This window comes from Hibiscus syriacus, unplaced genomic scaffold (genome assembly GCF_006381635.1).
Source record: "Hibiscus syriacus cultivar Baekdansim isolate YM2019G1 unplaced genomic scaffold, ASM638163v2 tig00005406_pilon, whole genome shotgun sequence".
In the NCBI taxonomy this organism is placed as follows: Eukaryota; Viridiplantae; Streptophyta; class Magnoliopsida; order Malvales; family Malvaceae; genus Hibiscus; species Hibiscus syriacus.
In genome coordinates this window covers 2,981,095-2,996,406 of record NW_024062056.1, presented here as the reverse complement: position 1 = coordinate 2,996,406, position 15,312 = coordinate 2,981,095, and the positions used below count along the sequence as shown (strand labels likewise).

General features: G+C 33.0%; 1 pseudogene; it reads left to right on the top strand.

Moving 5' to 3' along the window:
* LOC120199226 overlaps positions 1 to 15,039 on the top strand; it is a 33,658-nt pseudogene extending 18,619 nt beyond the window's left edge.
* The last annotated feature ends 273 nt before the right edge of the window (positions 15,040 to 15,312 follow it).

Below are 15,312 nucleotides of genomic sequence, written 5' to 3'. Positions count from 1 at the left end.
TAATTAAAGATAATCTCAAGATGGCATCTGATCGGCAGAAGTCTTATGCAGACTTGAAGCGTAAGGAGATTGAATTTCAAGAAGGAGATAAAGTTTTTCTTAAAGTATCGCCTTATAAAAATATATTGTGTTATGGGCGTAAAGGAAAACTAATTCCAAAATTCATTGGACCTTATAAGAGCTTAAAGAGAGTCGGACCAGTGCTTTACCAGTTAGCATTACCTCCGAAGTTAGACAAAGTTCATAATGTTTTTCATGTGTCGATGCTTAGAAAGTATCGATCGAATCCTTCACATGTCATTGCACCAGAGGAGACTGAGATTTGACCAGATTTAACTTAAGAAGAACAATGCAGATATTAGGTCAAGAAATCAAAGAAATGCATAGCAAGATGATTACTCTAGTCAAAGTACTTTGGCAAAATCATAAAGTCGAGGACGCTATTTGGGAAAGAGATGAGGACATGAGGAAATAATATCCACACCTCTTCACATCAGGTATGTCTTAAAATTCGATGACTAATTTTATTTAAGGAGGGGAGATTTGTAATAACTCAAAATTTATATAGTGACTAAAATACAAATTTTCAAAGTTAAGTGACCAAAGTATAAACATTGAAAAAGTTTAAGGACTAAAATGGTAATTTTAAAAAGTTATAATTTGGCTCGTAAATAAATAGTTTACCTCAAGAATAATATTTATGTGGGAATCAAAATTTTCGTACGGATTTTGTATTAAAAGTTATAATGCGATAAAGTTTGAGAAAAAATTCGGTAAATCGGATCGAATAGAAATTTCAGGAAAATCTGAAGGATGATAAATTTGACCTGAAAATTTTATTTTCACATTTTAAAATGTTCGAAAATAATATCAATCTTTGGATTTTAGGATTTAATTTCATGTTTAATTTGGATAATTGGATTAAAGTGGCAAGATTGTAATTTTTGGAAAAATTCCAGGGCAAATCAAGAAAGTGTGATTTTGTTTGTCCATCTTTGACTTTAGGAAGATGTAAGGTTGAGATGTTACACAATTCCTTCTAAAGATTTCAATTTTTTAATCATTTATTAGGGTCTAATTATTAAAAGGGAAATTACAAGTTAATCGATTACCAATTTATTAAAAAAAGATGAATGATGTTCAATTATTTAAAAAGATCAAGACCATGTCCTAAATATAAATTAATCGATGTGTCCTCGATAAGTTTAAATAAAAGTACATGTCTTTGTTTTTTTAACTTGATTCATTTTAAGCCCAATTAATTTTTTAGGTTTTCACTAATAGAGTAATTATTTATTTCAAAATATTAAGATCGAACATCTAGTTGCATTGAGACCAGCCTTTTTAAATATTTAAAAATAAAAGCATCACCTTTAATCAAATTATGAAATTAATCTAAGTTTCTAATTAATGATCTAATTTATGAGTTTAGGACTAAATTAAAAGAAACCTAAACTAGGGGTTTATAACTAAACTAATTATTTATAATAGTGATGAATTTAAAAATATCTTAAATCTAAAAGTTTGAATTAAATGACTATAGTATTAATCTAGGACTAAATTGCAAGATTGTAAAATCTAAGGTTAAAACTAAAAGATAATTGGCATGTATTCAAGAATTGAATTGAAACAATTGAAAATTAAAGGCTAAAATAAAGATGAATTAAATCATGTATAGTGACTAAATTGAAATTATTGAAAATTAAAAGATGGAATTAATATGAATTGAGGACTACAATGAAAAATTCAATATCTCATGTCCACGTTACAATCGAAGAAGTGCGGGCCACTGTAAGGGACATGTAAGCGAAACAACTCGAGGTTGGTATATAAAATCCCCTTTTCTCAAATCTGCCTAATTTCCTTTTATTTCTCATTTATTTTTCTCTCTCTATCCACCCAATTCAAAGAAAATGTTATGGTATTTATCTAGAATTTCCATTAACAAACACTAAAAAACTAGAATTTTAGCCCTTTTCGAATCAAAACCACTTGTTCATCTTTTATTCATCCTATGTTAATCCGAAAAAAATCATTTGATCCTAACAAACACCCAAAACATTTTTCAAAGATAAAACAAGCTCAAACCTCAAGAACACTTCTCTTGTTCTTCAACCATCTCCCTTTTCAATCTCCACGAACACCAACTTCACCCCAAACTAGTTATTTTCGAATCAAATCACCAAAAACCCAAGAATCATTTTGTATTATTCATCCTTGACTTCAATCCATACAAACACCAAGTCCACAACCTTTTTTCTAGATATAAACCTAAAATATTTAATTCCTCATCTTCTTTTCACATCAAACCAACCCAAAACCTAAGAACTACCCTTCTTTAAATATAGAACATGAATTCATGAAAATCCACCCAATATTTCCCCAAATCCTAAACAACAAAAACCAAACCAAACCAAATCTTCATCCTCTAAACTCCATCCACCATTAACCAAATAAACTATGGTAAGCTCTTAATTTTTTTCCCTTCTTTGAACAAAAAAAAAACAAAACAAAAAGTATTAACACCAAAAATTAAAGTCTTGCCTTCGTTTGAAGCATCAACCAAACTATAAAGACTCTGGTGACTATGAAGGTAATAACAAATGATGGAGATGGAGACAATGATGGTGGCAGCAATGATGGATGATAAGCTTTTATCCTATTTTTTATATTTACTTCAGTATTTAAAAGGCTTTTATGCATGACACTCTTGTTATTTTTGATGAAGAATGCTTTGCTTGAATGTTTCCCGATTGTTGGAGGCAAGTACGTAATCTTTGGTTTGTAAGAATGCTACAAAAGAAATGTTAAAGGTAGGATATGATTTAGGCATGATGATGGTTTTGGAAAAAGGATAATAAATGATGATAGACAAGGGCGATGGCGGTATGATGACGGTGATGATATTTTAAGGATGATGGTGTCGATAAAAGGTGGTGATGGACGTTTTGATGCACGACACTCTTGTTTTTGTTTGTGAAGAATTTTTTCTTCACTATTTCTCAATCGTTGAAAGAAAGTAAGTAATCCTTGTAAAGTAAGAAGGTTGTAAAAAGAATGGTTTCAAGGTAGGAATGATATTGGTGTGGTGATGGTTAAAGTTTGATTGAAATGGTTTAAGGGTGATTGTTATTGCGTAAAGATGATGATGTTGTTATAAGGATGATAATGTATGTTTAGAAGGGTAAAAATGAAGATAGAACAATCTTGGGATCAAGGAAGAACTATGCTATGAAGAGCATAAAAAGCTTAGACCCGAACCTTATAGGAAACTTTGACAAGATGGAATAAGACTTAGACCCTCTGGTTATGAAACTAAGAACCACAAGTATCAACGATACGGATGACACCAGAAGTACTAGACTTTATAAGTTGATATAGTTATTAAAAGAATAAGAAGATAGAAATTCGCACATAATACTTTGTATTGACTGTAGTTACTTGAGTAAAAATACCAAGGCCAAGGGCTATTTATAGTTTAGAAAGGGGTGTAGCCGAATGGGCATATGATGGTTCGACTATGCTTGATTGGATGCGTGCCTCCTCGAAGTCACATGATGCTTGGATTTAAATAAACATGTCTCCCTATATAGGTGCTAGTGTTTTTATCCACCCTTATGTGAAAGGGACTTTGTTTTTAGATGCACCTCTTCATGGAATGATAACTTTATGAAATGGAACAACTTATAGAGTCATGATGCTTGATTTTGGTGACCTTACATGTTGAGCGCTGATGATAATATGGTGTCTTTTAGAAAAAACTCTTTAAGAAGCGTGCTTAAGTTAAAGCCGATTTTTTTCGATCATATTAAAGAGTTACAAAATCAAGATGAGAAAGGCTTGGCGAAGATGGCACAAGTCGAAAATAATGAGACCTGGCGATAAAGGATTCCATATGGGTAATTGTAGATCGATTGACTAAGACAGCTCATTTTATTCCTGTTCTAGTAGATTACTCAATGGATAAGTATGCGGAGTTGTATATTAAAGAAATAGTCAGACTACGTGGAGTGCCTATATCAATAGTATCTGATTGGGATCCAAGGTTTACTTCAAGATTTTAGAAGTTGTTACATGAGGCATTGGGGACTCGATTAAACTTCAGCACAACTTTTCATCCGCAGACAGATGGGTAGTTAGAACGAGTTATCCAGATACTTGAGGATATGCTAAGAGCATGTGTGATTGAGTTAAAAATGGGAAAGGTATTTTCCTTTAGCCTAATTTACGTATAATAATAGTTACCAATCGAGTTTTAATAAAGCCCCGTATGAAGCCCTGTATGGGAGAAAGTGCCAAACACCATTAAATTGGTTTGAACTGAAATATCAAGACCTCATCGGCCTGAATTTGATGAAAGACAAGGAGGATACAGTGAAACTTATCCATAGCAATTTAAAGATAGCCTCAGATCGCCAGAAATCCTATGCATATTTGAAAAGAAAAGAAACAGAATATAAAGAGAGAGACAAAGTATTTTTGAAAGTATCACCATGGAAGAACGTATTACATTTTGAGCAAAAAGGAAAACTGATTCTGAGATTCATTAGACCGTATGAGATATTAAAAAGGGTTGGACCCATAGCATATCAGTTAGCTTTGCCTCTGGATATGGACAAGATCCACAATGTTTTCCATGTATCGATGCTTAGAAGGTATAGATCGAATCCATCTCCTATTATCTGGCCAGAAGAAATAGAGATCCGACCAGATTTAACTTATGAGGAGGAACCAGTGCGGATCTTAGCTAAGGAAACCAAAGAATTATGTAACAAAAGGGTTTTGGTGGTTAACGTGCTTTGGTTGAATCATAAGGATGGGGAAGCTACTTTGGAATGAGAGGAAGATATGAGAAAATAGTTTCCACACCTCTTTGCTTCAGGTACTTCTTTTATATTCGAGACCGAATTTTCTAAAAGGGGAAGAATTGTAATGCCCCAAATAATAGGTCAGTGATTAAATTAAAAGGAATAAAAAAATTGGAAGACTAAATTGAGTAATTGGTAAAGTATAAGAAATGACTTAAGTAAGACCAAATTGTAAGAGATAGTTTACTGAAAGGGAATTTTGGTCTTTTAAGTGAAAGAAATTTATAACCCATTTAATTTAGGGATTTAAGAAAAATAGGTAGGTGAAAATTTATTTCTCTCTTCTTCTTCTTTTTTCCGTGGGTGAGAGTGTCTCTCTATAGCTTAAGGTAAGCTTCATCTAGCTCATGTTTTCGGTTGATTTTGGTTAGTTCTTGTAACCTTAAGTAATAGGTAAGCTTAAGGAAATGCTATATAAGATTAAAACTAAGAAATGGAAAAAATAATGGAGATTTTAAAAAATGGGTTTTGAAATGATATGTTAATATATGAGTGTTTGTTGATGTTTTCTTGTAGATTTGACTTGTCAAAGAGGTAAATAAGATATTAGAAGCATTGGATAGGATTAAGAACATACTAGGGAAAATGGTGTGATTCTTAGAATTTAATGTTCTTGAAAGATTTTAGATGTTTCAAGAGGTTAGATGAAGTAATATTAGTATGGATAGTTAAAGAAGAGTTTAATAGTATTATATGGTGTAAGTAATAAAATTTGACCCCATTTGGGTGATAATTGGGTTAAAAACTAGAAATTTTGGGCATGAGTATCGGTGCTGATAGAACAGTACCGATACTATAGGCTAAAATGGGAGGAATTTGCTAAGTAATATCGATACTGATTCAATCAGTATCAATACAAAAAGGGGCGTATCGATACCGAAGGGAAGGAAATATACCATTTTAAAACAGAATGCAAAAATGGTATGGATACCATAATAGGGTGTCGGTACCATAGTATGGTAGTATCGATACCATGGTAGGGGTATCGATACTGAGGAGCTCAAAATTTTAAAATAGGCTGATATTGTTGTGGAAAAGTTGTTAATAGATGCTTTTAAGTAATGTTTAAGTGTAATTGTTTGGAGATATACTAACAATTTACATTTAACATGTATTTAATTGATGTTGAATAGATCAAAATCAAGCTCATGAATCAAGTAGAGAAAAAGGCAAAGGCCAAGTTCCGGAGTAATCAGCTTCACATATTGGAAACCAAAACGAGGCAAGTCAAGTGAGTACTTTAATATAAGTATGCAAGATGAAGAATATTCAATTTAGTTTGCTCTAAATTTATATATGTTTATAATAGTGATTATGATATCTTTATATGTATAGAGAGAATATTATTAATGAGTTTTAGAGTATGAAATGCTCTAAATCGAATCCATAATTAAAATGCATGAAAGGATGCATTAAGGCATGAAATGATACCATAAACAAAAATGCATGAAATGATGCATTAAGGCATAAAAGGATGCTATAATTAAAATGCATGAAATGATGCATTAAGGAATTCAAGGATGCCATAATTAAAATGCATGAAATGATGCATTAAGGCATAAAAGGATGCCATAAACTAAAATGCATGAAAGGATGCATTAAGGCATGAAAGGTTGCCATAATTAAAATGCATGAAAGGATGCATTAAGGCATAAAAGGATGCCATAAACTAAAATGAATGAAAGGATGCATTAAGGTATGAAAGGATTCTATAAACTAAAATGCATGAAATGATGCATTAAGGCATGAAAGGATGCCATAATTTAAATGCATTAATGGATGTGTTAATACGTGAAAAGAGACGTGTTGGACATACTAAAGATTGTTATGAGGATAATGTGACCAAGTTTTGGTTATGATACGAATGACTTAACGAATTCCTATAGATGTTATAACTTAGATTGAAGTCAAATAACTATGAGATACTTATGTATCCTTTAATGTTCTTTACTATATTATATCTCACTAAGTTATTATTTAGCGTGCGTTGTTTCTCACATGTAGGTAAAAGCAAAACTTAATTGAGTAAGGTGCTTCTATAGCCGTGGTGATCATCAACTAAGGTGGACTCATCCGTCACACCAAGACAATCTAGTTATTTTGGAAAACTTCGTTGGCATGTAATCACAATATTAAAATGCTTTTAATTTTAATTGAGTAGAACTTATAACAGTTTGCAATCATTGTACGGAAGGGTATACGGGAGATGGGTGTTACAATACACCTATGAGTATTAGTACCAAAAATGGCTTATATTGTAGAAAACTTGGCCTAGTATCGATATTGTTTACCTTGGGTATTAATACTATAGGGGCAGTATCGATACTCTCCCTAGAAATATCGATATTCCTAGGTAGAAATGCCTAACATTTATCCCAGTTCATCTAGAATCGATATTCTTCATCCAGTATTGATACTTGGACTCAGAAATGTCTTATATAAGCTCGAGAAACACCTAAAAAGCACTCTAATGGTCTTAATTTGGTACATAATCATGTGCTATACATTAGGAAGTTACTTAAGGTTTTAAAGTGGCATAAAACTTATGATTTAGATCTAAAATGTCATTTAATCATGAAATCAATCATAAAACCTAAAATGATCAAATACCCAAATCTTAGCAAATCATCATGTTTATGAAAGCCTTAACACTCCAAAGGATTAGAAATACACAACCTTGGATATAAAATCCTGAAATGAAGCTACTTTAGCTAGTTACCACACTCTTCCAAGACTTGAATGGGAAACCCCCATCTTAACCTATGGCACAAGGAGAGGAAGAATGAGAAGAAAATGAAGAGAAGAAGACGAAAGAGGATATAAAACCCTAATATTTTAACAAATGGAAAAAATTAAACTTTTAGTCATTCACATTTTGCCTTATATTTAAAAATCCCTTTTCTATAATTTCTTAGACTCAATAAAAATCTAATTAAGCTTAGACTTGACCCAACAACTTCAATTACGAACTTCACGAGGTCCACATATCTATTGAGTAAACCCGAAACTACTGACTTGGAATTTGGGTGTTATATAAGTACTTGGTTGGTAACCTTTAACTCTTCTCAATCAATTAGCCATTTTAATTTATAGGGATTTGGGTGTTTTGTTTTCTTCAATGCAAGTTTATCAATCATCATTGTACTTGCAACGTTTTTACAATTGCCTTTGTCAGTGATCATAAAGTAAACTTTACCATTTACATGGTAACATGTGTGAAAAATATTCTCTCTTTGTTGTTCAGCTTCCATTGTTTGAATGTTTAAAGTTTTCATAAATCAAACTTGTGACATGGTTAGTAAGATAAAAGAAAATTAAACCTCATAGCACACTCACAAAACCTCATTTTTAACTCCAAAGAAAAGATTATATACCACTCCACTCGTATTTGCTCTCAAGAATGTATGACTTTTTCCTCCCCTTATGAACTCACAAATATTGCCTTTTATTTGTTTATCTCTTGAAATTTCCCTGAAGGACTTACTTAAAACCTGCTCAAGTATGTTCTTTGGGTGTTGGCTAGAAAGAAAATTGTTAGGGTGGGAATATTGTAATGCAATATAGGTGGGTTTAGAATACGGAAGAAAAGAAAAAAAAAGGTGACTTAAAAACATAGATCACTTACAACCTTCCTTCAGAAACAAAAAAAAAACTTATTTGAACTTGCTTTAGGCTTGGTTGATTTTGTTAATGATTTTGTCCTCACCCTTTGTTGTGCTTTATCAAAATTTTGTTTTATTCTTTATCTTTTTGGTATAATGAATTCCTTTAAAGAAAATGAAAATAAATACTTTTCCTTTTTTTGCATAAAATTGTATTACAAAGGTACTCACGTACCTACTTCGACCAAAGCTCTAAATACCATATGATGTATGAAACTCTTATTGTTGTTCATATAGAATGTTTGCTTGACTGTTTATCAGTTGTTAGAAGCAAGTAATCTTGTAAAGTAAGAAGGCTACAAAAATAATGGTTTCAAGGTAGGAATGATATTGGCGTTGTGATGGTTAAATTTTGGTTGAAATTGTTTAAGGGTGATGGTTATGGCATGAAGATAATGGTGTTGCTATAAGGATGGCGATGGACGCTCGGAAGGGTGAAAATGAAGATAAAATTATCTTGGGATCAAGGAAGAAGCTATGTTATGAAGAGCATGGACCCTAACCTTATAGGAACATTTGATTGGATAGAATAGGACATGGACCCCCTAGTTATGAAACTATGAACCACAAGTATCAAAAACATGATGACACCACAGGTACAAGACCTGATAAGTCAATATAGTTATTAAATGAACAAGAAGAGATAAATTTTCACAAAATGATTTGTATTTAATATAATTAGTTTAGTACGAATGCCAAGGCAAAGGCCTATTTATTGTTTAAAAAAGGGTGTGGTCGAATGGGCACATAATGGTTCTGTTATGCTTGAATGGATTGGCACCGCCTTGAAGTCACATGATGCTTGGATTTGAATGCACATGTATGCCTATATTGGGGCCCGTTTTTTTGTCCACTATGCACCTATTTATGGAATGATAGCTTTATAAAAGGGCATAACTTAGAGAGTCATGATATTTGATGTTGGTGACATTTCATGAAGAGTCATGATGATAAAATCGTATCTTTTGGCTGTAACTCTTCAAAAAAAAGTTATGTCACTTGAATGGACCTCTTAATGAATAGTCATAATGCTTATAAGGTGACCTTTAATGAAGAGACGTAACTCTTGGTGAAGAGTCAGAAATTTTGGTGAAAGGGGATGCCTTTGAGGAAGTATCGCATCCCTTGGTGAAAAGACATGACTTTTGGTGGCACCTCCTAATGAAAAGTCACAACTTTTAGTGAACATGCATGACTTGAAATGACACCCTTTGGTGAAGAGGCATTACTTGAAATGTAACCTTTTGGTGATGAGGCAGGGCTTACAATAGAACCTTTTGGTGAAGATGAATAACTTGAAATGAAAACTATTGGTGAAGAGGCATGACTTGAAATGGTAACTCTTGGCGAATATTCATAACTCTTCATGAAAGTGCATGTCAATTGGTAAACATTGTATCCCTCCATCTCCTTGGCTATTTGATTCATGAACAAGTATGTCCCTTAGCTTTGAACTCCTAGTCGTTGGTTCCCTCCAAAATGCGTAGTCGTTTGTTCCCTCCTAAACAAAAACATAGCATATATTAGAATTATATAATATAAATCATTCATATGTTATATCATATACATAATGCATGCATAAGACTAAAAAATGTAGCAATATGTATAAGTAAATGAGATATATAACCTAAGATGATGCATGGAAACTAATCATCCACTAAAATTGAATATGTGAACTATAGTTATATCACATATCAACATGTAGTACATTATATAGTTTATTATCTAAGGTTGATTTATCATCATAAGATTTCAATGCATGTATTCAATTGTGTGAGAGAACTTCCCAAAATTATTTGGTCTTAGATCGAGTGTTTGGTCTTTATGTGTATGACTTCTGGATCTTATTGGGGTATGTTCACTTCACGTTTGGTATGGTGGAAATGAATATAATATGCTCTTAGATAAAGGAAAAACCTATGCTAAAGTGTATAGACCCAAACGTTATAACGCCTTCAAAAAGATGGAAAAAGGAACTATCTCCTCTAGTTAAAGAACTAAGAACCATAAGTATCAAGAATAGGGATTGGCGCCACAAGTATAAGACTTGATAATTCGATAAAGTTCATAAAACAACAGGAGAATGATTATCACAAATATACTTTAATTAGAATGAATGAGTTGCTTACAAATGCCAAAGGTATTACCTATATAGGCTTTATAAGGGTGGTGGTCTAATGGTCACATATCTCTTTGAAAAGGTGGCCAGCCATACTGAAGAGAAATAAATCTGTTGGAAACAACTTGAGTCTTGGAATATGAACTTCTCATTTTTGTGCCAATGTTATCACCCCTCCTTAGTGAAAAGAGCCTTACTTTATGATGCATCTCTTCATGGAATGGTAGCTTTATGAAAGGGAACAATATGGAGAGCCATGATGCTTGAATTTGGTGGCCTTTCATGAAGAGGCATGTTGGAGAAATGTGTCTTTTAGCAACAATTGTTCAAGAAAAGACATGTCACTTGAATGGCACCTTCTAGTGAAGAGACATGATGCTTGGAAGGTGGTCTTTGATGAAGAGACAAAACTCTTGGTTAAGAATCAATCCTTTTTGTGAAATGGCATGACTTGAAGAAGCATCCCTTTGATGAAAAGACATGAGTTTTGTTGCACCCCTTGATAAAAAAGTCTCAACATTTGGTGAACAAGCTGACTTCAAATAACACGCTTTGGTGGAGTGACATAATTTTTAGTGAGGCACCCTTTGGTAAAGAAATGCAACTTTTAAGGAGGCATCTCTTGGTGAAGAGACACAACTTTTGGGAAGGCACCTTTTAGTGAAGAGTGATAAGCGCCATAAATTGTCAAATAAATAATCCTTAATCTCAAAATAAACAAAAAAATGAATGTCATATATAGAAGAATGGTCGATATACAGGGACTAAGGAGCTTTTTATGTTAAGAGGTTTTGATTCTGAACTTGGAGAAAAAAGTAACGAAAACAAGGAGGGGTTTAATTGAAAGAGCAAAGCAAAAATAAATGTAAAAATAAAAGTGTTTTTGAAAATTAAATCTAAAATAATGAAAGTAAAATTTAGATAGGAAAATCAATTGAATAAAATAGCCTCATGCTTCGCTTTGCCTCAATTCATTTCAATCATTGAAAGAGATTTTACTTTAGGATTCATTCTGGTTATAGTCTACAATGACCAACCCTTGTAACTTACTTTTCTCTGCTGTAAACAAATATTCCCATGTCAATCTTTGAAATTCAGTCCTTGTTAAGACTAACTACGGTTATCGTCGTTAGCACCAAATCAGTTTAGAGCACTAGAAAAGCCCGACTTGGATTATGTTTTCTCAATGAGAATCAAATTCGATCTTAATTTACCTTACAGATCATCGCTAAGTGTGTTCATATGAATTCGAATATTCTACAATCTGATCATTCCTCCCAACTTTAAATCAGAACAACTTCTAGACCAATGAGCTCTTTTTGAAATGAAAGTGTTAAGTTTTTAAAGGAAAGGCCGATTGCATATCCAAAATTACAGAAAATTGAAAAATGATATCTGAAGATATTAAATGTTTTTCAATTCTCACGAAACAAATTGAGTCATACTTATCATGTTTTTAAAGAAAACAAAGTAAAAATGTAAAGTAAGAATGAAGATGAAAAGAAAAGGTTTTATAAAAATAAAATCCCAGAAACAAAATTAAATCCAAGTAGATTTCAAGCTTTACCCAAAAGGGTATTGATAGCTTTCGAAAACCCTAAAGAAAATAAAATGAAATAACTAAGGATAAAGTCTAAAAATATTCAAATAATCAAATCCTAAATAATAAAGTGATAATCCCCAAATGTTTTGTTTTAAATGTAAATTTAAATCCTAAGCGATTTCTGGATGCCTCCCTTCTAGATAATTCTGACTGGATCTTCTTCTGGAAGCTCATGCTGAATGGACTACCAGAATCTTCCACATCGAACACCATCATGCCCCAAGTCATGTCCATGAGTTCAGGCTTGACTCCATAAATAAAAAAATTACAAAACTTGCTCTTTAATTTTTTTTTTCAGAACTTAAAGTCCTGCATAGAATCGAATAAAAACAACCCAAATCAGCAATATCAATGAAACAACAAGAAGTAATTGTCAACAAAATAATGAAAAAATAAATCACTCATCAAATTTCCCCTCACTTATTCAATGTTTTCCTCAAGCATTCCTTAATCAATTATATCAACACATCAAGTTAGCATTATTCATCTCACAAAATATCCAAGAAAACCAAAATAAATCAAGATCACAATAATTATTGAAATCAAGTAACAATCAAGTAAAAAGGCACAATTAGGGAAAATTTAAGTGAAACCATGATATCCCAACAATCCATCAATTTCAATGTAACAAGACTCAACACCTCACAAGATTCTCTCATTGTCACTTAAAGTGTTTCGGGTAAAAGAAAACGCTCAAGAAAGTACAAATTATGACATTACCATATGCCTGTGAATAAATCATGTCTCTACCAGTAGAAATTAGCATGATTCATTAATCAAAAGGTCTTTAAAAAGTTTGCAACGAGGATTAGATCAAGGTAGTGAAAATGGCAAAAAAATATAGTGTAATATCAAGACAAGAGATGTAAAACATATCAGCTTAAACCAAGAAATAAGCTAAGTAAAACGGAAGAAGCAAAGTAAATACAAAAATCAACATCAAACAACCAACATTTTCTCTCTTTTCTCTTTCCTCTTTTGTTCGCACACTGTTCCAATAGTTTTTTTCTTTCGAACTTCACTATTTTTTCTGTGAAAAATGTAATCTCATGTCTTGACAAGGGTAAGAAACAAAAATGGTCTCGAGTTTAAAATGACATAGAAATAAAGAAAAGGGTAAAGAATAAAATTGGTAAACTAAGGGAAATAAATGAGTAGGCAATTTTGGGTAAAGAAATGGGTAAATCCTAAGAGCCCTAATCATCTTAAAACATCACGTTCAACATACAATCTCGGTATGTATTAATCACAGGTTCTAAAATATCAATATTAGTATGGTACACTTAATCAAACAAATTAGTAAAAATTTAAAAGTTTGCTCGTTTAAGCTCAATTCTTACAAGAAAGTGTAATATACATCGAGTCAAGTACATATCAACCAATAAACTCGTGGGATATCAGTAAAAAATTTATAGAAAATGCTAATCATGCCATTTTCACTACAATGCACCCTAATTCAAATAAAAGTGTGATCAAGAAGTCATAAACAAGGCAAGAATCTGGATCGACAATGCAAAATCTCAACACATCAAACAAGGCATACTCAAATCCATCATATAAACAATCGAGAGAAACATTGATGCAATTATTCTCTAACCCCCACTCACTTAAAGTATATTATCCCATTATGTAAATACAAGCAAAGAAAAAGGAATAGAGACACTCTCATGTCTAATGACGATCGAGACCACGATCATGATGGGAGGTACCTAGACGAATATATGATAAAATTTTTACAATGTTGGTCTCGATGGAGTGGAGACAACCATGCACTTCTTTGATCTGCGCTTCTACATCGGGTTACAGATCGTCAGCTGGTGGAGGAGGTACCACTCTCTGAAGATAGACCCGCAAGCCATAAGTGGCCATGGTGCTAGGGGAACAAAGTATGGAGCATCTGGAGTTCCGAAACATAGCCCCATCGTATCCAAGCATCGATCATGTAAAGAATCCATAGAAAACACAACATAAGTAAATTGTGAAACATCAATAGTCAATGGATGACAAGATTTGTAATGTAAGGGCCAAGAATAAGTGGGCAGTCAGAGTGTATAATGTGCTCAACGGCATGAGAAAACCAAAAACCCTAGTTTACCTTAGTGCTGTTAAGCATGCACCACAAAAAGAATAACTCAACCTTACTGAAGCAAGAAGTATTGTCATTACAACCCGAGTAGTTTAAGCAATAAATCGGTGAATGTAGCGAAGTGTCGAGTCATGGATATGCCACCCCTTCGCCGTTCGAGCATTATAAGTTTACCCCACCGAGCTAGTAAGAGCCGAGTAGGCGATGTCGGCATCGAAATCCTACGACATCTCAAGTAAAAAGGTCAAATAATCATAATTCATGACATCCGTCAAGAACCGCATAGAAAAGTTAAAATATGTAATAGATATATGGAAATATTTTCCTAACAAACATAAAGAAATAACATTTGGGGAATTCACGTTAATAACACTATGCTGCAAAAACATAAATGTGGTATAAAACTAAAATACCAATTCATAAAATGCATAATTGAGTACCTCGGATGTAAAGTCTCTAAAGTGTGGATAGGGATATATTTATAGACTTGAAACTTACGGTGACGAACGTTGTTAAACTGCAGTTGTTTGTCACCGTCGAATTACAAGAAGCCTTATAATTCTTCTTCGGTTGGGAAAACATATGTTCAGCCTTTCTGGTGCCGTTCAAGAATCTCATTATGTGGTCATAGGTTTTCGGATGGCATGGGAATGTCACTGAAACTGGCAGCAAATGAAGGTGATGAAGGCTACCCGGAATGATGTCGTGACGATGAGTGTGTTCGCATGAAGGTGGTAGGTGTTCCTTCGTAAAAAAAACTAGTGTCGAAATCATTTGTATAACCATAAACGGAATGGTACATTAGTAAAGGCATCACATATATTGGTTTAGAATTTACCTCGTCGGAATGCGCGGGAACTGCCGAATGCATTGAGTATAATATAAAGACATCTGGCATTGATTGGAATGAGGTGGGAATTAGCATAGAATATAAGGATGATGAGGATACCAGTGTAAGATAGTTCTACTGTAGT